Here is a 23,957-nt window from a genome sequence, read left to right on the forward strand (position 1 = left end):
TCGGAAACTTACAAGATAAGAATTATCAATGTATGATAAAAGGTAAGTTTCCTAATGGGTGGTTTTATTTCTGCACAATCAATACTTCAGCCTCTTATCTACTACATGTAAAGTAAATATGGAGTCACTTGAATTTCTGAACACAAGCATATTAAACAAACAACCTGTTTCTAACCACAACCATGGGCCAGACTATCAACGCAAAAGGAATGTACACACAGAGCCCAGAGAGTCACCAGTACAAAAACACTCCCTAATCCACGAGAATACCATAATTAATGTAGGGAGTTCGCAGAGACAGGGTTGAAAGACTTAACAATTTGTTTACCAGATGTGAGGGTTGCTGGGTATGCTATCATTTATTACCTGCTCTGAATTGCCCTTGTGAAGGTGGTGGTGAGCTGTGTTCTTAAATCTTGAGCTGTGGTCCTTGTCATGAGGTGCCCTCTCAGTACTGTTAGAATGGCAGTTCCTGAGATCTGGGATGACATTGTTGACATTTTGGACAAGAAACCCAAACAGATGGCCTGGCTGATTTGGGTTCAGGTTCAGTCAGCCTCCCTTCACAATATTATGGATGTGGTTCACAGTTTAATGGTCAACAAGAAGGTAAAGTAACAGTGTCCTTTGCAGGGAACAGACCTCCGTGTCTTACATGTGTATCTATCTCTCAGAGTCAAGTCCAAAGGAGTCCACTTGTACACTAGTGAGAACAGGTCAATGTAAAGCAGCTGAGTGTAAGTACAGGAAATATTCTTACATTGAGTCTTTAAAATTACACCCCTGTATAGCTTCTGTAAGAACAAGCGTTCACAAGTCAGATGTTTGTACGTCAGGGACCCCTGTATCTACAACATGTGTGTTGGTCCAAGGACTGAGTACCATATTACTATTGCTCCACACGCCTCTGATTTTTGCTGGCATGGAGTCTCCTGTCCTGACAGCCTGTGGTCAGGTAAAGGAACTGAGTACAACAATAGACTTCACTGGAAGAGAAACTTCTGTTCAACCTATCCAAGAGCCCTAACTCTTACTCTATCACATTTGGGTTAGTGGTTGCCAGAGGTGTCTGCTGTTAGAGAGAATGGTCCTATTGGATCACACGGACAGGGTGAAATGTCATCTGGGATCAAAGAATCATTCCAGACATTGTTCATTTACACAGCCCACCACCAGGGAGTGCTGTGGTTCTCTGTCTCTTTCTCTCTCTGTGTGTCTCTTTCTCTCTCTCTCTCTCTCTGTCGCTCTCCACTCCCCGTAAACAGCAAACTAAAAGGTATCACGGAGAAAAAGACAAAAGCATCATGTTTGTCTTCCCTTCTGTCATACAGACATTGAACAAAACTCCATTTGGCAATGGAAGTGGTCACTGGTTTGTCAAAAGCAGACCCGCAGTGACAATGCCAAACCTACATTTGCATGATCTGGCATCACTTCAAGAGTAATTAGGAATCAGCAAATGCTAGCAACACCCATGTTCTGTGCTTAAAAAAACATAAATCAGCATAGAGTTCCAACACACAGCACAAACACAGACAGCTCAAAACTTCAGACTCACTGAAAAAGTTCAGTGAATCTAGAAACCCAATTTGCCTATGTTTCAGAATATCCTTCATTGTTGCTTTACTCTTGTATAGTTTTGTAAACAACAATTTGCATTCATATAGCAATTTCAATGAATTGAAAATCTCGCAAGGAAATTCACAGAAGAATCTAGCACTGAACCACATAAGGTGCCTGATTCATGTTTGATCTGAAATGAGCAACTGGCCCGTCTGTCTAAATATTGTGGTGCAATCAATTTGGCTAAAACTTCCTTGATGGTAAGAGAGATTTATCAGTGTTTTGACTTCGAAAGCATCAGCAATTTATTTCTTGGATCAGAATCTGGCGTTACAAGCTTTCAGAGTTAGCTATGGCTCAGGGGCACTCTTGCATCTGTTTAAGCATGTTGTAAGTTTATTTCCCACTCCAGGGTTGAAGTCACAGAAATCAAGGCTGCCACACCAGCATGATACTGAGGGAGTGCTGTGCCGTCAGAAGCACTTCTTTTCAGATGAGATATTGGTCCTAGGCCAGGCCTGCCCTCTCAGATGGATATATAAGGTCCCACAACATTATTGTGAGAAAGAGCAGGCGATCCATTACTGGTGTGCAGGTTAACATTTATACCTCAACCTTCCACACTGTGGGAATTCTATAATAAAACAGAAACAAACAGATAATGACCTTTCTGTGTACAAATTGATTGCTGCATTTTTCACATTGCAAGAATGACTAAAACTTCAAAGATACCACAAAGTTCTTTGCGTCATACAAGGTGCTATGTAAACGATTGTATCTCTTTAACCCAGTCAATATGACCAATTTCAAATTCCTTTTCACTGTCAGTAAGATGTGGTACAGATAGAAATCTGTAGGGGCTTTGACTTTAAGTCTCACATAGCAGATTAACCAGTCATAGTAATTAAACATCAACACTTGAAATTTAAACCACTAAAGGAGGTTGTAGACAAATCAATGTATTAATCTTCCATCTCTTGCAATGTGACAGTGGAACAATTCGCCATATAAACTGACTGTGAAATTCCAAGGAGATTAAATAAGCAGTTTATATTTAGCGAGTTTTGAGATGATTTGTAGCTCAGGTTGAGGTTCTGGATGTGAGTTTGCTCGCTGAGCTGGAAGGTTCTTTTTCAGACGTTTTGTCACTTCTTTTTATTTGAAAAAATATACTTTATTCATAAGATGTACAAAAAAAACATACTTATACACCTACCCAGTCATGCAAGCCGCTCCGGGTTACCCAGGGGGTACGTACACCAACTAAAGGAAAAAAAAACAAACAAAGAAGAAAATAAAACAAAGCAAAGAAACCACCCCGGCAGTCGTCACCCCGCACAGTCCCAGTTGGCCCCCTGACCAGTTGGGGAAGGCGCCAGCTGGGCCCAGTTACCAGATAGGGCCCTTTTTTCTCTAATGGACGAGGGGTTTCATACCGTGGTCTTTCCCCACCGCGCCTTGGCGGCAGCTGCCCCAAGCTTTAGCGCGTCCCTCAGCACGTAGTCCTGGACCTTGGAGTGCACCAGTCTGCAACACTCGGTCGGGGTCAGTTCTTTCAGCTAAGCACAGAGCTCTCTTTGTCCACCTTCTGAAAGAAGAAACGCGAGCACGTCTCGTCCCGCTCCACGGAGCGGACCCTGGACCGGACGTTTATCCTGGAGGCCTCCGTGGTGAAGAGTGAGGCTTGCTGGCCCCTCACCTCGCGGAGGTCCTCCGTGACATCGACCCCCATCAACTGCAGAAGGAGCAGGTTCTGCATCCCTTTCTGGAGTCGTGACAGCTTTCCCCGCCTCTCTCTTGCCTTCTGAACACCCTTGAGGACAAAGAACCTCTTGATGTTCTCCTTCACCGTCTCCCACCAGTCGCCCAGAGACTCAAAGAGGGGTTTCACGGTTCTCCAACCGGCGTACTCCCTCTTAAGCACGTCGACATTCTCTGGGGTCAACAGAGTCGTGTTGAGCTTCCACGTCCCCTTGCCGGCCGGCTGGTCGTCCTGTAAGTGACAGTCGGCCAGCAGAAGGCAGTGGTCAGAGAAGAACACCGGCTCGACACCGGTGGATCTGACCGAGAACACCCGTGACACAAACAGGAAGTCTATCCTTGAGCGAATAGACCCGTCTGCCCGCAACCAGGTATACCTCCGCTGCGCTCCGTCTGCAGGGGTGCTGAAGACGTCGAGCAGCTTGGCGTCCTTCACCGTGCCCATCAGGAATCTGGACGTGACGTCCAGTTGACTCCCCCCACCCGCTGTCCCCACGCCGGATCTTCCATCTGCATCGATGATGCAGTTGAAGTCTCCGCCTAGGATGACCGGCCTGGACGTAGCCAGCAGGGGTGGAAGCCGCTGCAGGACGGCCAACCGCTGACTCCGTACTGCTGGGGCGTACATGTTGATCAGCTTCAGGGGAGCGTTCCTGTAGGTGACGTCAGCCACTAGGAGGTGCCCCCCCCACCACCTCCTGAACTTGAGAGATGGTGAAGTTGCGCCCCCGCAGCAGAATAGCCAGGCCCGAGGAGCGACAGTCGTTACCCCCCGACCAGATCGAAGGCCCACAGGTCCAGGCGCCGGACCATTTCCTGTACCTGCCGAGGTGCGGTATCCCGCACTCCTGCAGAAACAGGAGGTCCGCCTTGATGGTGGTCAGGTAGGCCAACGTGGACACACATCTTGCGGTTGACTTGACGCTGCGCACATTAATGCTCGCAACTCGTACCCCCATTGTGGGCAGTGACCGCAGTACTCTCCCCAAGTCTAAGGTCCAGCCCCTCCATCTGTCCCTTCATGCCCATTGCCCGGGCTAACTGCTGGATGCTCTCCGGGCTCAGGAAACCGTCCGTGCTGCCTTCCGGGTGGCATCCCCCCGTCGGGGTGTGGAGGCAGGAGGGTCCGGCTCCGGGTCAGGCTGGGGACGCGCTGTTTCCTCCTTCCCGCGTGGAAGTTCCGGGGGTCCTCCAGTGCTCCAGTGGCACTTGACTGGGTGTCAGAGGGAGCCTAAGGATGCCTCCCGTCACCTGGAAGCCGGGTGCTGCTTTCCTTCCCCCTCGAGATCTTTAACTTCTGCTTCGGGTGGGCCCTCTCCGAATCCCCCTCGTCAGAGGAGCTCTTATAGCCCCCCTGTAGCTGCCTCTTCCTGCCTGATGGTTGCGGTTCCTGGGCCCGTTGACGAACCTTCCTCCTCGCTTTCCGGACTGTTGTCCACTCCCCTGGGTCACCTGTCGCCGCCTCCATCGACTCCGGGTTGTCGGGGGGGATCGGAGCCTGCAGGGGTGCTTTGCTGGCCTCGGGCCCATCCTGCGGGCCTGGGCCCTCCTGCACAGCCTGGCCCTCCTGCACATTAGTGGGGTCCTTGCTGGGCCCTGGTGCCCTCCTCTCCTCCGGGGGGGCTGGCCCCGCATTGCCCTTGCCGGCGACCTGGGCGTAGGTGGTCCCCCGCCGCGGGCATGCCTGATAGAGGTGGCCCGCTTCCCCGCAAAGGTTGCAGCTTTTCTCTTGTGGGCAATCCTTTGCAAGGTGTCCCTCCTCCCTGCAGTTCCTGCAGATGGTGGCTTTGCAGTCGGCCGCCATGTGACCTGACCTACCACAGGCATGGCAGACTTTAGGTTGCCCTGCATAGGTCAGGTAGCCCCTGCTCCCACCGATCGCGAAGCTGGATGGTGGGTGTACGACATTCCCGTCCGCGCCCATCCTCAGCGTCACCTTGACCTGCCTCTTACTGGTCCAGATGCCAAAGGGGTCCATGATGTCAGTTAGGTCCCCTTCCACCTTCACGTACCTTCTGAGGAAGGTCAGGACATCAACTGCTGGCACATGTGTGTTGTACATATGTACAATCACGATACGGCTCCTCTGTGCTGGCATCACAAACAGCGGGCCAGCGGTCAATACAGAGAGGGGGCCCTCACCTCCTTTCTCCATGAAAACCTCCAGGAAGCGCTGGCAAAGCTTGGCACTCCTGAAGGTCACGTCGTAAAAACCTCCTCCGGGGAAATCCTGCAGGCAGTAAATGTCCGCAGCAGCGAACCCACAACAGTCCAACAGGACCCTCTTCACGAAGAAGGTGCGGTCCACATGTGCACCTTCATCCACCTTCTTTACAGAAACACGGGTGGTGTTCCGGACCCCCTGACCTGGGGCACGAGCACTTGCCGCAGCCATCGTTGCAGGTTGGCTGCTCCCCTGAACCAGCGTTAGGCCGAAGCCAGCATTAAGATCCACTGGTCGCAAGGGTGCACAGCCAACCCGACATCCTCCTTTCACCTCCAAGACAGCACTCTCCTCCTCTCGGTCCACAAGAGAGTGGGTCTTTATTGTGTTCCAGATGTAAGCTGGTTCACTGAGCTTGCCGGTTTGTTCCCAGATGTTTCATCACCATACTAGGTAACATCATCAGTGAGCCTTCAGTGAAGAGCTGGTGTTATGTCCCGCTTTCTATTTATCTGGGTAGGTTTCCTTGGGTTGGTGATGTCATTTCCTGTTCTTTTTCTCAGGGGATGGTAGATTGGTTCCAAGTCAATGTGTTTGTTGATGGAGTTCCGGTTGGAATGCCGTGCTTCTAGGAATTCTCGTGCATGTCTCTGTTTGGCTTGTTCTAGGATGGATGTGTTGTCCCAATCAAAGTGGTGTCCTTCCTCATCTGTATGTAAGGATACGAGTGATAGTGGGTCATGTCATTTTGTGGCTAGTTGATGTTCACATATTCTGGTGGCTAGCTTTCTGCCTGTTTGTCCATGGCCACAAGGATACACGAACATCAACGTCAACTGGAAGTATTAACGTTAGGCTATTAATCCCGAAACAGTGGTAATGGTCTGGGGACTTAGGTTCAAATCCTGCCATGAAAGATGGTGGAACCTAAATTCAAAATGGAACTGGAATCTCATGAAACCATTGCTGATTGTCAGGAAAGCAACCGCAACCCCCCGCCCCCGCCAACATCCATCTGGTTCACTAATATCCTCCAGGAGGGTAAAGTGATTGGGACCAAGTGGACCTCATTGATTACAAAGTACTTGATTGGGACTGTTAACTTGGGCCAATCAGGTAAGCCCTTCCTGACCAATATAAGCAGGAGATTAGACCTTCCTCAGTTGATGACTGACTCTAGGTTGGCTGGGTGCATGTGCTACTCTGTCTTTTCTAATTTCTTCCCAATTTTCAAACTTATGCCTTGGCTATCAATATGTGGGACATTTATGAAAGAGGTAGAGTTTAAGATATGGATTTAATGTAACATGTTTATGTTTTGCCATTATTTTTAAAAGCAGTTTGATTATAATAAGTAGTCATTATTTTGTAAATGGAGTGAAACCTGGTGTGTGTATATTCTTTTATCCTGAATTAGACAGTTCAGTAAAATCAGAGCTCAGGAGGTTATTCAAATTTCCTTAATGGTGATGAGACTGGGAATAGTGGGACTTGTTTTTCAGAGCACTACCACAGTGAGCTGTGCAAGTATTTTAGACTCAGTGGAGCCATTCCAGCAACTTGTGCCAGAGTCCAGGGTTTTGGAAAGTGTTCTTCCTAAAAGTTCAAGATATATAACATATGATATCTAGCTGATGAATAACTTACCTTCACAATAAAGAAAATGGCTTGCATAGAATCATGAGCTTGTTCACTTTCATCACAGATGCTGCTGTGTAGGCTGACTTTTCCTTTGTCTGCAGATTTTGGCTTATTTATTGTACTTTGCTTCTCAATTTCAGTGGGTCTCTGATTTGTGAATGACAGACTCATGGATCATGTGGATTTACAAACACATTCTCATACAGGTACAGGGATGTAAATTTAAATTATATGAACATTTCTGTGCTTCTGAAGACTAATTTATATCATCCTGAGTTGTACACAAATCAACGTGCAAGCAGACTGTAGAATTGAACCTGTTTGCAACCTGGGGACAGCCTTTATTTTAAATAATGCTTGTTTCAATCCAACTCTGACCCCTAGAGGACTAATACAACTAAATTTCCTGCTGCTTGGCTCCTGATTGGAGGATCCAATTACAAGAGTGACATTTCCAGCATATTTTGAACAGCAACAACTTTGGACCAACATGGATTCTCCTGTAGCCGGTATGGGGACAATGATCCTGAGGAGAGCATTGTAGCGAACCATGGATGGCATGCTTGTGATATGTAGTGTGTGTCTATAGACAATAGGTGCAGGAGTAGGCCATTTGGCCCTTTGAGCCAGCACCACCATTCATTATGATCATGGCTGATCATCCACAATCAGCATCCTGTTCCTGCCTTGTCCCCATAACCCTTGATTCCACTATCCTTAGGAGCTCTATCCATCTCTCTCTTGAAAGTATCCAGAGAGTTGTCCTCCACTGCCTTCTGGGGCAGGGCATTCCATATATCCACCACTCTCTGGGTGAAGACGTTTTTCCTCAACTCTGTTTTAAATGGCGTCCCCCCTTATTTTTAAACTGTGTCCTCTGGTTCTGGACTCACCCATCAGCGGAAGCATGCTTCCTGCCTCCACAGTGTCCAATCCCTCAATAATCTTATACGTCTCAATCAGATCCCCTCTCATCCTTCTAAACTCAAGAGTATGCAAGCCCAGTTGCTCCAGTGTGTGTGTGTAAGAGTGTATATGTACGTGTGTGTTTGCGTTTTGTGTGTCCATGGACAAAGGGAGAGTGAGACCTGAGATCTGCCACAGACAGTACTGAGTAGCAGTGACATCAGTACTTACTGGACTGGAAACAGTTGCGTGAAAACCACAAAGCTTTGGCCACTGTTATTAAAAAACTATAAAGGTACTGGAGGGGTTGCAAATGAAAGCTTTACGAGGATGGCACTAGTCATACATGAATTTTTTTGCTCTGCGATGGGAGGTGAATGCCGTGGCAAATTGCATTTTTCACAATGAAAGCCCTAGTTAGTTATTAGTGCACATATACTCGCTGAGCAATGCATTTACTTGAGTTATGTTGACTGGAGATAATATAATGCTTGGCTCAGTTCTGAAGGGCATTGTATGACCATATCTGAGCCATATTTCAGACTGAGTCTCCTCTCAGTTCATACCATTGTTTATTTCCTTGTTGTGCTTTATAAATATGATAGATTGATGGTCTAGTCCCATCATAAGTTTGCTCTTTATTGCAATTGTAGGATAGTAGTTATTAACCCTGTGATGCCAGAAAGAACTTCTTTCTTTCTCTACATTTGTGGAAAAGACATCTGTTTGCCCACTTTTTCCACATAGACGCTTAAAACAAAATCATGTGGCTTTTACATTAACAACAGGATTTTGTATTTGAATGACAGTCAAATGTATCCAAACCCAAAGAAGTGTTCAAGACTGTTTGACACATCATGAATGTAAGGACTAACATAGGCCAGACATACTTTACCTGGGAGAAAGGCGTACTAGTGTAATGGAGGGGGTCCTAGAGGAAAACCGTTCAGCGAAAGCTTCTTTACCTAGAGAGTGGTGAGAAGGTGAAATTCAAGCATTTTGATTTAAGGGTAAACAAGGAAAACACACAAGCTGTGCTGCAATCAGTGCCAAGCATGGGTGGAAGCTGGGAGGTTTCGGCATCAGGCTCGAACCCTCCCCCATCATTACAACTGGAAAAGCAAAAGTTGCAGAAGCGAACACCAGCAAGGATAAGCCAACCTCCAGAAGGATGTATGCGCAATGGGTTTGGATGAAAGACAAATAGAACTCCAATTCCTGTAAGCTCAATCTTCTACACGTGGAGCCTGGACTCCTGGAGATGGCGGTGCCAGGAGTGGGGACCCTTGGCAGCAGTAGGCCCAGAACCTGGACTTGTGGCGGTGTCAGTGACACGGCAGCAGCAGGGTCAGGATCTCCTGGGGCATTGGTGTCATTGTTCTATCCCTGGAGTGGGACTTGTTGAGAACCAGAACACTACCCAGAGACCTTGCAGAAGCCCTGAAGCCATGCTTCAGACCCCAATTTGAACATGAGATGATCTCTTCCTTCAGTAATTTCTTTTTACTTTTATTGTAGGTCAAAATGGCACTGGATTGTGGCGACAAAACACATTTCACTGTGTCTTCAAGATATATGTGACAATAAATAAATCATGCATTCATTCAAAACCGTCATAAAATCAGCACTCAAAATGTCGAAACACTCTCCCAATGCACTGAGATGTCTCTCATCCTGAGACAGGTGAGAACCTAGTGACCTGACATCTGGCATCAGCGAGATGGGGTGGGATGGTCAAAGAAGGACTTGAAGACCCTCATTGCCGTGGAATTGGCCTTGTACTCAATAAATGCTTGGCGTAAGAAGAGCAAAAGTGTCACTAATTTGAGTGCTATTCATTGGAGATGGAGTCCTGCTGCCCATCGTCCCACAGGGGATTGAAGGAATCAATTCTAAGGGTAAGTGAGATAAGTTTGTGGGAGAAGGAGGTAGAGGTTTATGATAGCAGAGTTGGACAAAGAAGGATGGTAAAAGTTTGAGTGGAACCTTAATTGCATCATGGACTTATTGGGCCAAATGACTGGATACTCTGTGCAACAAATGGTAACTTCCTGATGCTAATTCTACCCCAAACCAGTTGGTGAAGTATGAAACCTGATTCTAAAAACTTTCTGGATAATAACTTTTACATACATTTGCTTCCTATCCAGCAACCCCATGCCCTAACCATTTCTCATTATACTATCTTAAATGAACCAATTACCCTTTTAATTTTGGTTTAATTTGGAAACAGCCCTAAAAGAAGGATTACAACTAAGACCCACATTTCAATGGAAGCTTAAAATATTTGCATCACAATTTTGTTTTTGGGAGTGAATGAGATACCTCAGCCTCTTGTTGTAAATGCTTTGAACATTGGTGTCATGAGGTGAATTCAGATTACCCAGTGTGTTCGTGCCAGTGCCCTTCACTGTTGGCAGACTGGGAGATGTAAAGTGCATGCTCTGCAGGCAATCAAGATGTCAGAACGTCGAATCAACACCTCTCTAATTTACAGCTCTCGGGCTGGATGTAACTGGTTCTCCCTGATTTTTTTTATGTAGCTTCTGGTCTTGGTTTCCACTGTTCTTTGTAGCTGATAGTTGCTAGCTGCTGTTTAATTTAGTCTGGCCAATTTTCTGTCGGGCCTGATATCTCCAGCTGTGGGTCACATTAGAATGGCCAAATTTGGACCTCTGGTCACTTGACCACGGTCCCTCCTGTTGATCCCTTGAAACACCTAGCAAGAAAGGGATCACAGTCTCAGACCATGCTCTTGTGCAGGGCTATTTCAAGTCTCAGATGGATAGCCTAAATCCCTGAGTACCTGGGTTCTCCATTATGCAGAGACGACAATGCCTTTTTAGTATCTTCCTTATGCATATCAATAAGCTTAACAGTACTATATATAAAACATAAATTGAGAATTAGCTACTATTTACATTGACTGTCTTACCGTCAAGCCTCTTTGGCAACTAATAGCACTCCATAGAGTAAAATTCATACTTTGCAACAGTGGCTCAGTGGTTAGCCCTGCTGAGTCACAGCACTAGAGACCTGGGTTTGATTCCAGCCTTGGGTGACTGTGTGGAGCTATTGCATATTCTCCCTGTGTCTGTACCGGTTTCCTCCCACAGTCTAAAGATGTGCAGATTAGGTGGATTGGCCATACTAAATTGTCCAGGGATCTATGGGCTGGGTGAGTTAGCCATGGGAAAATATAGGGTAGGGGTGTGGATGAGATGCTCTTCAGAGGGATGGTGTGGACTCAATAGGCCGAATGGCCTGTTTCCATGCTGTAGGGATTCTACAAAGTCCATCTTTAGTTTCTGGATGAACTCCTCCTTCTAGCAGATGAACTTAACCCTGAGGACAGACAGGTAGATTACAGCAAACGGGATGAACAACCCGGCCAGGCGTGATAGGAAACATACCCACAGGTGTGTATACATGTTTGAGATCCAGTCCCACCAATTTATCATTTTGATTTCCCTGATCCCTTTCTGAGTTTGCTTTGTCTGCTGAATAATAACAGCAAAGTCTTTTTGTGCGTTTGCCAATTGAGTCCGGAGGTGACGTAATGTTTCTGGTAGGAATTTAATGCCCATGCCATACTTCTCCCAAAAATCCCCTAAAGTTTGTCTGAGTTCATCACTGACATTGACGAAGACCTCACTCCTCCTGTGGAGCTCAATTAAGTCTATTCTGACTGATATGTGTGTCCTAAAACAAAAGGTGGTGTTGTGGATGTTATATGGGAAGGTCCCACACTGCTCATGCTTTACCAGCATTCTCCTTTCTTCCGATATATGCCACCGTGGTGATGACTGTGTTCAGGCTCCGCTACAATTTAGAATGGTGTTAGTCAGAAAATGACAGAAGGTGTGTTCATTTGAAGGTAGGGTTAGGTAATTACTTACTTTGTTTGCTGACATTTATCCAGAGTGGCATTTACGACCTTTCCCTCTTTCTCTGTACAGAAGGGTGCCATCATGTTCTAGCCATATTCCCTCTCAGATAATGCTCCACCATTTGTCAACTTTCCTGCCCTTTCCTCATAACCCCAATTGCCATCCTGATCAAGAAACTATTTATCTCAGCCTTAAATATACACAAGGACTTTGTTCCCACAGCTCTCTGTGACAACGAGTTTCAAAGACTGTCAATTCTCTAAGAGGAAATTCTTCTTCATCTCAGTCTTAAATTGGCACCTCTCAATTTTGAGACTCTGTCCCCTGGTTGTAGACTCTCTCATGAGGGAAACAGACTCTCTCATGAGGGAAACATCCTCTCAGTATTTGCCTTTTCCAGCCGCTTTCAAATCCTATATGTTGCAATGAGATCACCTCTCATTCTTCTAAACTCCGGTGAGTAGAATGTCAATCCATTTAGCCATTGCTCATAAGACAATCTGTCTACAGCCTAGTGAACCCTCTCTGAACTGTCTCCAAAGAAGGCGAAGTGATGGCCCTTTTTGTGTTATTGCTGGACTGTTAATCCAGAAATCCAGGTAATGTTTCACAGATAACAGTGTGGAGCTGGATGAACACAGCAGGCCAAGCAGCATAAGAGGAGCAGGAAGGCTGACGTTTCGGGTCGAGACCATTCTTCAGAAAAGCTTTCCTGCTCCTCTGATGCTGTTTGGCCTGCTGTGTTCATCCAGCTCTATACCGTGTTATCTCAGATTGTCCAGCATCTGCAGTTCCTGCTATCTCTGTAACCCAGGTTCGAATTCTGCCATGGCAGATGGTGGAATTTGAACTTAACCAATCTGGTTTACTAATGCCCTTTAGGAAAGGACAAGGTCTAAAATCACACAACATCAGATTATAGTCCAACAGGTTTAGTCACAGACACAAGCTTTCAAGTCTCACACCTTCTTCAGGTGTCAATGAGAGAGATGGCATCTGACACAGAATTTATAAACAGGAGATCATGGCTGACACAACCTGGTGTTATGTGATTTTTGATCCTCGGCAGCTCCACGTCACACTTTAGGGAAGGACACTGCCGTCCTTACTGGGACCGACCTACACGTGACTCCAAAGCCACAACAATGCAATTGCTTCTTAAATGCCCCGAAGGCAATTAGGGAAGGGCATTACATGCTGGCTTAGCTAGTGATGCCCTTCGTCCCATGAATGAACTAAAACAAAAATGTACAGAGCGCTCCAGACATTTGGAAGGCCAGGACTAGACTTGCATTTATTTAGCACTTATGATGTCAGGACATTCTGCAATGGAGCAGGCGATGGAGGAAGTGTAGTTGCTTCCTGTAGGGTAGGAAACAGAGAAGTCAATTTACTCGCAGCAAGCTCTCACAACCAGCAATGTCATTGAGCTGTAAGAATAACGAGTCATTTCTCGTGTTGGTGGATGGATAAATGCCAATCAGAGACTACATCTGCCACCATTGCCCAAATCCTCCTCGGATTTTATACTGCAATGGGATCTTTCACTCCCTCCAGAGTACTTCGGTTTAACATCGTCCTCAGAAGGCAGCATCTTCAGTTCGACTTTACCATCAAAACCACTTGGGCGGGAGTTGCTCGTTGACCTCAGATACAGAAGTGAAATGATTTTAACAGCACTATAGTGGACACCAATGTCAGGAGAGGACTTAGGCCAGCTAGAAGGAGTTGAGGGTGTGTTCACTTTCACAAACGAATATATACCGCACCGTTACATTGTTTATACAACTGTTTGACTCTACTTACAATAGTTCCCCAGAATAAATGGATTTTTTTAATACTACTCAGAACTTGTAGCATTAACCATACACTGCTCTGTGATGCTTAGTTGGGTTCTGTCATGCCTGCTCAGCTCCTGACCTCATTACAGCCTTGGTCCAAACATGGACAAAACAACTAAATTCCAGAGGTGTGGTGAGAGTGACAGTCCTTGACATCAAGGCTGTATTCAACCGAGTGAGGCATCAAGGACTCCTAGTAAAACTGGAATCAGTGGGTATCAGGAGGATAGCTGTCCAGTGGTTTAGACTCATGCCTGACACATAGGAAGATGGTCGTGGTTGTTGGAGATCAGTCATCTCAGCTCCAGGACATCTCTGCAGGAGTTCCTCAGGGTAGTGTCCTAGATCCAACCATCTTCAGCTGCTTCATCAGCGACCTTCCCTCCATCACAAGGTCAGAAGTTGGGGATGTTCACCGATGATTGCACAGCATTCATCACTGTTCATGACTCCTCAGATACTGAAGCAGTCCGTGTTCAAATGCAATAAGATCCAGACAATATCCAGGGTTGAGCTGACAAGTGGGAAGTGACATTCGCGCCACACAAATGCCGGTCAATGAAAATCTCCAATAAAAGGCAATCTTACCACTGTCCCTTGGTATTCAATGGTGTTACCATCACTGGTAAGATCCTGGGTGTTATCATTGACCAGAAACTCAACTGGACTTGCCACATAAACACAGTGGCTACAAGGCAATTCAGAGGCTCGGAATATTGTGGTGGGTAACTCACTTCCTGACTCCCCAAATCTTGTCCATTATCTACAAGGCAGAAGTAGGGAGTGTGATGGAATAAACCCCACTTGCCTGGATGAGTGCAGCCCCAACAACACTCAATAAGCTTGACACCATTCACTACAAAGCAATCCACTTGACTGGCATCACATCCGCCAGTATCCACACCCTCCACCACCGTCGCTCAGCAGCAGCAGTGTGTACTATCTACAAGATACACTGCAGAAGTTCACCAAAGATCCTCAGGCAGCACCTTCCAAACACAAGACCACTGCCATCTGGAAGGCCAAGGGCAGCACATATATGGGAACGTCACCACCATCGAGTTCCCCTCCGAGTCACTCATCATCCTGACTTGGAAATATATCACCGTTCCTTCACTGTCGCTGGGTCAAAATCCTGGAATTCCCTCCCTTAAGGCATTGTGGGTCAACCCACAGCAGAAGGACTGCAGCAGTTCTAGAGGGTAGCTCACCAACACCTTCTCAAGGGCAACTGGGGACAGTCAAAAATTGCTGACCAGCCAGCAATGCCCCCACACCACAATGAATTAAAAAAACCTTATTTTCCATCCCATACTGGCCCAACTGAGCCTGAATGGCAGAGACGCCGAAGTTATTTCTGCCAGTTTCGTTGATAATTCTCTCATGACATAAAAGAGAAGGTAAAACATTGATCAGTGATAATGTTACTACATGCATCAAGTCAAATTGTTGCTGAAATCTGAGCCATTTCAGAATGTCAAACAATAAGTGTGAAGGTAACCTATCAGCCAGCAACCCAATCCACATAAAATGCCTTAATTCTTACCTTGAACCTCCAAGAATGTTGGTGTTGAATTAATAATCTTCCTTATATTCAAGTTTGTAATTGACAGATTTAATAATCTAAGTATTTCCAATACTAGGGGGCATAGGGTAAGGTGAGAGGGGGAAAATTTAAAGGAGATGTGCGAGGAAAGTTTTTTACATGGAGGGTGGTAAGTGCCTGGAACTTGCTGTCGGGAGAGGTGGTCAAAGCAGGTACCATAGTAACAATGCATTTAGACAGACGTAAAAACAGGCAGGAAATAGAGAGGTACGGACCATGTGCAGGCAGATGGAGTTAGTTTAGAATGGTATTAAGGTTGGCACAGAACTGGTGGGCTGAACGGCCTGTTCCTGTGCTGTACTACATTCTTAAATCAAAGCACAAATTCATGGAACAAATAGGTGTGCTTCATGAGTAACATTCACCTATCATTCCAAATTGCTGGGGATAGACAATTAGGGCATTTCTGATTTTAGGCAGGGTTCAAACCTATTTTAATCAGCATGTTCATGACACACCTATGGGACAGTGGGACCTGAGCCTAGATCTTCTGTCCCAGAGGTTAGGGGCACTACCACTATGCCATAAGAGCCAATTTACTATAGTAACAAAATAAAAACCAAAAGAACTGCAGATGCCATAAGTCAGGAACAGAAACAGAAGTTGATGGAAAAGATCAGCAAGTCTGGTAGCATCTGTGAAGAAAAATCAAGAGTTAACATTTCGGTTTCTGAGGAAGGGTCACCAGGCCTGAAACACCAACTCTGACTTTTCTTCACAGATGTTGCTGAGCTTTTCCAGTAACTTCTGTTTTTGTTCCTGACTATGTTGACAAACTGGCTATTGGCCTATCTTTGTCCAGAAGAGAAAGCCTCGCCTGTTTGGAATTAAATCTGCTCAGAGTTCGGTACACGTCTTCTAATTGCTGAGATCCTGATTTATGAATGACTAAGAACAAAGTACAAGCAGTGTCAATGGGCTCGGCAGGAACTAAGCTGAAATAAGGCAGTGTGGTATGCCACAGAGGGCTAAATAGAGAATGTAATCAGCACAATAAGACAAATGAAGTGGATCAAACATCATCGGGTTCCAGTCCCGAGACATTTCAAGATACTTTGCTGTAGCTAATTGCAGTGATCTAGAAGCAAGTTAGGCATCCCACTATGAATTGTGAAGACTGGATTCAGCTGTGGAAACATTAATGAGATTGTGTGCTGGCAAATGGAATTCCAAAATAAATGGGAACGTGTCAGGAAGTTAGCTTGAATGTTTCAACTTCTGCATTTAACTGCAGGAGGCGTTCACCTGAGACCCTCCCTTGAGATTTCCAGCATCTCATCACTCAAGAGAGGCGTGTCATTAATTTCAGTATATTAGTTACTCTCCTGCTGTAGGCAGCGTGCATCACCGGAGATAATTACAGATGGGAATCACTTATGCAACGGTACAAGATCGGCATGAGGACACATTATAGATGGGGATCAGTTATTGATGGAGTTAAGTTACAGATGGAGTCATGTATGAATAGGGACCACCTATGGATGGGGACCAGTTGTGAACGAGGACTAGTTATGGATGGGGACCTGTTATGGATGGGAACCAATCACAGATTGGGACCAGTTATGGATAGGGATCAGTTATACATGGGGCCACTTATGAAAAGGGACCGCGTCTGGATGGGGACCACTTCTGGAAGAGGACCTGTTATGAATGGAACCAGTTGTGGACCAGTTACAGATGAGACCACTTCTAGACGGGGACCAGTTATGAATGGGCTCTTCTGCTGTACCTTGAACCTAAGATGGGAACCAAGGAGAACAATGATCACAAGAGCAGTACCAGCAGCAAACCATTGCTCACTGATCTTATGCCCGGAGGAGAGAGAGATACGAAACAGACAGCTACAGATTCCAGGCAGTCATACTCTCTACAGGAAGAGGAGAAACACCCGCGACCTGCAGGACCACCAGTAGCTTTAGGCTGTCAAGTGGTGGTAGATATTTACAACCATTTGGATGTCGTGGCCCAGGGGTAACCAGCAATTATTAACATCAGCACCGTCTGCAAGGCCTGGATTTTTTAACAGATTACCAGTGATACTTGCAGAATCATGTAGTTCTGTGGCACATGAGAATACAAAACAGAGTCAAATGATTGGTCAAAATAAAACAAGGAACTGCAGATGCTGGAGATCTGAAATGAATGCAGAAATTGCTGGAGAAAGCCAGCAGGTCTGGTGGCATCTGTGGAGAGGGAAACAAGAGTTTTGAGTCCAATGACTGTCAAAATGTTAACTCTGTTCCTCTCTCCACAGACCTGCTGAGTTTCTCCATCCAATTCTGTTTTTGGCGGAGAGTGAGGGGTAGGTGGTAGGGGCTGTGGGCAATGTACTACCAGCTTTGTGAATCAGGATGTCAGGGGGCACTTGATGCTATGAGGTGCACACAATATGCACCAGTTTCTCCTTCAACAGCCAGTCTCACATTGCCTTTGCACAACAGACACACTAATGAAAAACAGCCCTTTAAACTAGCAAGCCCTCTCGCTGTTTCATACAATCGTCACACAACATGAAAAGTTGGTTCTTCAGTCAGCAAGCAATAACAAGCAAGCAGTCAGACGAGTCCCTGCAAGATTAAGAATTCTGTGACTTATGTATAAAGCAGAAACGCAACCCTCTGCACAACTCGCATACCCCCTGCAAATCTCTACTCTCCCCTTTCCGAGAAACTTTCCAAGGTGCATTTCCTCCCCAGATCCAGGGGCAGGTTAGCTCAGTTGGTTGGATGGCTGGTTTGTAACGGCAAGTGATGCTGGCAGTCTAGCAGCTGAGGTTACCATGAACGGCTGCCCTTCTTCCTCTGGCCCCTCGCCTGAGCGGAGGGAGCTGTCTGAGAACTGAGCTCTCCTGTAAAGTTACAAAGGGTGTGGGAAATATTTTATGACAGCAGCTAGAAATTTTTAACACCTAAAAATGTAGAGGAGTCAAAAGAATTGGAATCAATGGATGGTCCAATGAAAGATGGGTTAAAGTGGATTTCCTAGTGTTTTAATGGCCTTGTAATCTTGACTGGACAGAAAAACAGAGCCTGTGTCCTCCTGAGAAATCATACTGGCAGTAGAGGAGAGTCTTACCACGAGCATGTATTGCAGGAAATATTCTTCCCTCGATCTGTAGGTAGCACGGTGGCCCAGTGGTTAGCACTACAACCTCACAGCACCATGGGCCTGGGCTCAATCCCAGCTCTGTGGAGTTTTCTCCCACAGTCCAAACATGTGCAGGTTAGGGAGGGTCGGCCATGCTTAAATTGTAGGCTAAGTGTGTTAGCCATGGGAAATGCAAGGTCACAGGGATAGGCTGACGTGCTCGTAGACAGTTTGGTGTAGGCTTGAGGGGGCTGAATGGCCTATTGCTGCTCCGTAGGGATTCCAGTCTGTGATCTGAATAGATCCCTTGTATGTGGGAAGGCACAAGGCTCCTGTTCATCTTTTGTGGGGAGCTCCAGGTCAGGACTGAAGCTAGGTATGAGGATAGCTGTACAAAAACCTGTGGCATTTAATCCTGATGCACTGGTAATGAGCCTCCGTCTGCTAAAGAGATAACAAAGTGTACTGCTAAGATGCTACTTGGCCTGCTGTGTTCATCCAGCTCCACACCTTGTTGTCTTGCATTCTCCAGCATCTGCAGTTCCTATTATCTCTCGCCATCAAAAAGTACATTGTCATACCATTCAGCAACAGCAGAGAGTGGTGTTGAAACAGAATTGAGTACTAACACAGATAATAACACAGTGTGGAGCTGGATGAACACAGCAGGCCAGGTCGCATTAGAGGAGCAGGAAAGCTGACGTTTCAGGTCGGGATAATAAAGTGTGGAGCTGGATGAACACAGCAGGTCAAGCAGCATCTTCGGAACACAAAAGCTGACGTTTCGGGCCTAGACCCTTCATGAGAAAAGGGGGATGGGGAGAGGATTCTGAAATAAATAGGGAGAGAGAGGGAAGCGGACCGAAGATGACAAGAGAGTTGCAGTGGGACAGAGATCCCCTGAGGTTGGTCCGGGGCTCAGGTCGGGACTCTTCTTCAGAAAAAGTGCCCTGCTGTGTTCCTCCAACTCCACACTGTGTTATCTCTGACTCCAGCATCGGCAATTCTTACCATCTCTGAAAGCTAACACAGCTGGCCAAGCATAGTCATAGAGATGTACATCATGGAAACAGACCCTTTGGTCCAACTCATCCATGCTGACCAGGTACCCCAAATTAATCCATTCCCATTTGCCAGCATTTGGCCCATATCCCTGTAAAACCTTCCTATGCATATACCCAACCAGATGCCTTTTAACTGCCCACCACTTCTCTGGCAGCTCATTCCATACACACACCACCCTCTGTGTCAAGAAGTTGCCCCTTAGGTCCCTTATAAATTTTTTCCCTCCCACCTTAAACCTATGCCGCCTAGTTTTGGACTCCCCTATCCTGGGAGGAAAGACGTTTTCACCCTACCGTGCCCCTCATGATTGTCCCTTTGTGATGCTCACTTGGTTGAATAGCTGGTTTGCAATGCTCAGTAATGCCAAGTGTGGGTTTAATTCCTGTTTGGCTGAAGTTATCATGACGGACTCTCTGTCTCAACCTCACCGTTTACTGGAGGTCTGGTGAGCTTCAGGTTACCTCACCAGCAGTCATCTCTCTCTAATGAGTGAGTGGGACTACAGTAACTCTACTGTCATTTTGGTGTTTAACAACAGCCATAAGCCCAGGTCTGTGGGAGAGAGGAGGGAAGTAGGAAGCAGGTTTAGGGGAAAGTGGTACTTGGGTGAGTGGGGGGACTGTTTCCTTCGCAGGGTTTTTGTATTAAGAGACCACCAACTTTCCAACACAGCTCTCAGAGTTTGCCCCAGGTAGCCACCATCCACTTAAAAAATAATTTATAGGAGGCAATCAACTTTTGGCATTAGATCAGAGCTCAAGACAGTCATAGCTGCCTCAGTGCCCCTCAGCGCAAAGCCAGGGTCATGACCCACAGTTTGGAAATCCCTGCCTTAGTAATTTTACAATAAAGGTAGTAAAGGTTAGAAATACACAGCAGAATGCTCAATATCCAGGTTTACAAAGCAGGGCCTTTGATGTACCAGAAATATTTGCCTTTTTCTGCTACATCGCAACAGCTATCGTACATCTCAAAGTGCTTTCCAGCCAAAGTGGGAATGCACTTGGGAAGCATAAGTTTTCCTTTCTCCTCCAGTATGTTTCATTTCTGCATTTTCATCGACTTCCAGATTTGTGACATGTGCAGTATGATTAAATCTTTCACTGAAAAATTGTGTAAAGATTATAGCTCCAAGATGGTAGTGGAGTAAGATGGTCCAGTTGGAGCTCAGCTGCTCTGCACGTTCCTTTTGTTTTTTCTCTCTGATATTTTTCTTCTTCTGATTTCTTCCTCTTCTGCTAGAGGCTCGGAGTGCTCGGGAGCAGGCACCAGGCCTGGAGAGTGGAGCCTGGTCAGACCACAAGGAAGTCCCTATAGAAAGATTTTATTCATTATTTTCCTAACTGTAATATGTATATCTGTAATTTAGTGGAACTGTTTTTTTCATTATTTTGCCTTTTTTTTGTATTGAAGATCTGTACCTAGGTACTTTGTACCTAAGATGGTGTCATGTCTTGGTGACATTGTACATTTTTCGCTTGTTCTTTTGTAACTTGAGTATACGTGACAATAAACCTAATTCTAAATCTAATTATAAAAATGTTCAGAACCCACAAACCCATGATACCCTCTGTATACTGAAGGTTATTGACGTGGCACTGTTATTGACTGTGTTATCATTATAAAAGGAACATGAAGTTCATTAGACAGATTAAAAATATAACTGACAAGTGATGAGATGTAAATAAAAACAGAGATGATTTCAGTTAACATTGTTGACAATGTTCCTGCAAAGGTTTTCATATTGAAGTCATTCCATTTTTGTTCATTCTGATTTGAACTGGCCCTGGCTACATGGAGCAAGCAATCATGTTGAAGCAATTAAACTGGCTATTTCCCGTGCGGAAATCAATCTGAGTAAAGATCAGAACACCCAGTGTGGCCCAGTAACACAGACTGGCCTATCACTGGTCTGTCCATTAACGTGAGCTCACTTGAGCACAGCTCAGTATCGATAGATTAGGATTGTTGGGCAATGAGCAAGATGTTATCAAAGTCCCCCTGGCTGCCACACAGAGCTTCAGATTACACAATAAAAATCGCCAGGATGTTAAAGATGCTGTATAAATGCAATTAGCTTTTGTTGTGAGGTTCACCTGGAGTAGATCTAGCTACAAGACTATTTCAGAACACCGTCTATAATGCACTTTCACCAAGTCTCTGGTCACAATAAAAGTTTACCATCTGGCTTAGGGCTGAAGTGCTCAGCAAAATGCCAAATAAACTTCACAAAACAGCGCCATAATGGATTGATGACATACAGGCATCTTGTGATCAATTAAACACATGCTCCTAACCTGCAGACACCTTTGCCTTCATCAGTAACCGTCAGCACCAGTCGGGAAGGCTTTGAGTTGGTGACTCAGGAAGGGCTAGACACACTTGTGGGGTAAATAATTTATGCCCAGCTCCGGGCCTGTTTTGGAATTGGCTGAAGGTTGCCCTGTTTGTGGAGTGTCACAGAACCTCCCCGAACACACCCCCGCAACCCCCCCCCCCCCACCCTAGTTCCTCCACACTGTTCCCACTGAATGCTCAAGATTGCACCAGTGTCACATTTCCTGTTTTCCTGCTGCTGCCAATTTTCCAGCCTCTTTAACCGAGGCTGCCAATCCTTTGATAATTAATTTGGAATTATAACTGGGATTTGTTGTTTGGCTGTGGGCTACTGTTCACCTGGAACAGGGATGAAACCATCTGAAGCAATTTCTGTTGCTCAGCCTCACAGCAGATCCAATGAGCCTCACTTACTTGGCTGCATTGAGGCCACCCTGTCACATCCAGGCTCACCACAAGGGCCACAGTCCAAATGTTTCAATTAACGTACAATCTACCTCTTGACTTGTTTTGTTGATCATGCATCTTCTTCCTGATGCCTCCTGGTGCAAACAGCTGTGCTACACAGCAAGAGGATTTGGTTACTCCTGAAAAAGTTTTCTTGGCAAAGATGCCCATTGGCAGGTTATGACTAAAGCACCAGAAGCAGGAGGACGTCGCATACCTAGCTCAGAGTTGACTAATATCCTAGCCCTACATAATCTGCATTGATCCCATTTCTTTCAATACATTTCCCAAACAAAAACCCTACCAATCTCAGCTTTCACACTTTAGGGGGGTTGTGATGGCCTTGTAGTATTATCACTAGACTATTGATGCAGAGACCTAGGTAATGTTCTGGGGAGCTAGGCTCAAATCCCGCCATGACAAATGGCAGGATCCGATAAATACTCTGGAATGTGAATGCATTGTCGATTGTTGGGAAGACCCATTTGCTCACTAATGTCCTTTAGGAAACCCCATCCTTGCCTAGTCTGGGCTATTTGTGACTCCAGATTCACAGCAATGTGGTTGACTCTAACTACCTGCTGGGCAATTAGGGATGGGTGATAAATGCTGCCCGAGCTGGTGATGCCCTCATCCCGCGAATGAATTTAAAAAAATTCAGTTGCCACTCCACCAAGCAGTGTTGGGGGTTGGGGTAGGAGGGTGGGGAGGTGGTGGGGGAGAGACTATCTGGTTTTGACTGGCCCTTTCCGTGGAGCTGAGCTTACTAACTTCACCCCTAAATGATGAGTCCCCAACTTTAAGGCTGTGCCCCCATCTACTGGACTCATCCACCAGCAGAAAAAAAGTTTCTCTCAATTGAGATAACAAAGTGTGGAGCTGGATGAACACAGCAGACCAAACAGCATCTTAGGAGCACAAAAGCTGACGTTTTGGGCCTGAAGGGTCTAGGCCCGAAACGTCAGCTTTTGTGCTCCTGAGATGCTGCTTGGCCTGCTGTGTTCATCCAGCTTCACACTTTGTTATCTCAGATTCTCGAGCATCTGCAGTTCCCATTATCTCTTTCTCTCAACTGATCCTATCCACGCTTTGAAATGTTTTGAATATATCAATATGATTAGACCTTAATCTTCTGCAATGCAAGGGTATGCAACCTGTCTTGGTAATTTAACACTTATAACCTCACTGTTACTGATCTTGCAATAGATGGATAGCAGCAGCAGGGGCGAAGGGAGGAGTGCAGGAAGGAAAGGTGAGAGTCAATAGAAGGTGAAGCTGGAGGAGCACAGCAGGTCAGACAGCATCCAAGGAGCAGGAGAGTCAATGTTTCAGGTCAGAACCCTTCATCAGGAAAGGTGAGGGATTGGGGGATATCATAGTGAATTGTATAAAGAATGTCAAGAAGAAAATTGGTGCATTTTGGGGGAAAGAAGGAGGGAAACAAAAAGCAACTTCGGTCAATTAAAACAAATAAACAAGCACATTGGACTAATGACCTTTTTCCTGTTCCTGCATACACTCCAATGGAGTTCGTTTGTTACTCGTCATGACATTTGCAGTGGTTTTGTTGACCAGAAGGACATGAACCACATCTGTGTTTGTGCAACAGCTGCCTGTGGGTCTCTGAGCCTCTTTAATGTGGGGCCATT

At 45.9% G+C, this 23,957-nt stretch overlaps 1 long non-coding RNA gene across 1 annotated transcript in view; it reads right to left on the bottom strand.

The window, feature by feature from the left end:
- Positions 1-2,791: 2,791 nt before the first annotated feature.
- LOC132206028 (uncharacterized) overlaps positions 2,792-23,957 on the bottom strand; it is a 79,933-nt gene continuing 58,767 nt past the window's right edge. The window contains exons 2-3 of the long non-coding RNA XR_009442738.1: positions 8,931-9,000; positions 2,792-2,826 (exon numbers count right to left, since the gene is read on the bottom strand). This is a non-coding gene — a long non-coding RNA (uncharacterized LOC132206028). The remainder of the gene's footprint in view (positions 2,827-8,930; positions 9,001-23,957) is intronic.

The sequence above is a fragment of the Stegostoma tigrinum genome, chromosome 28, assembly GCF_030684315.1.
Source record: "Stegostoma tigrinum isolate sSteTig4 chromosome 28, sSteTig4.hap1, whole genome shotgun sequence".
NCBI classification, from domain to species: Eukaryota; Metazoa; Chordata; class Chondrichthyes; order Orectolobiformes; family Stegostomatidae; genus Stegostoma; species Stegostoma tigrinum.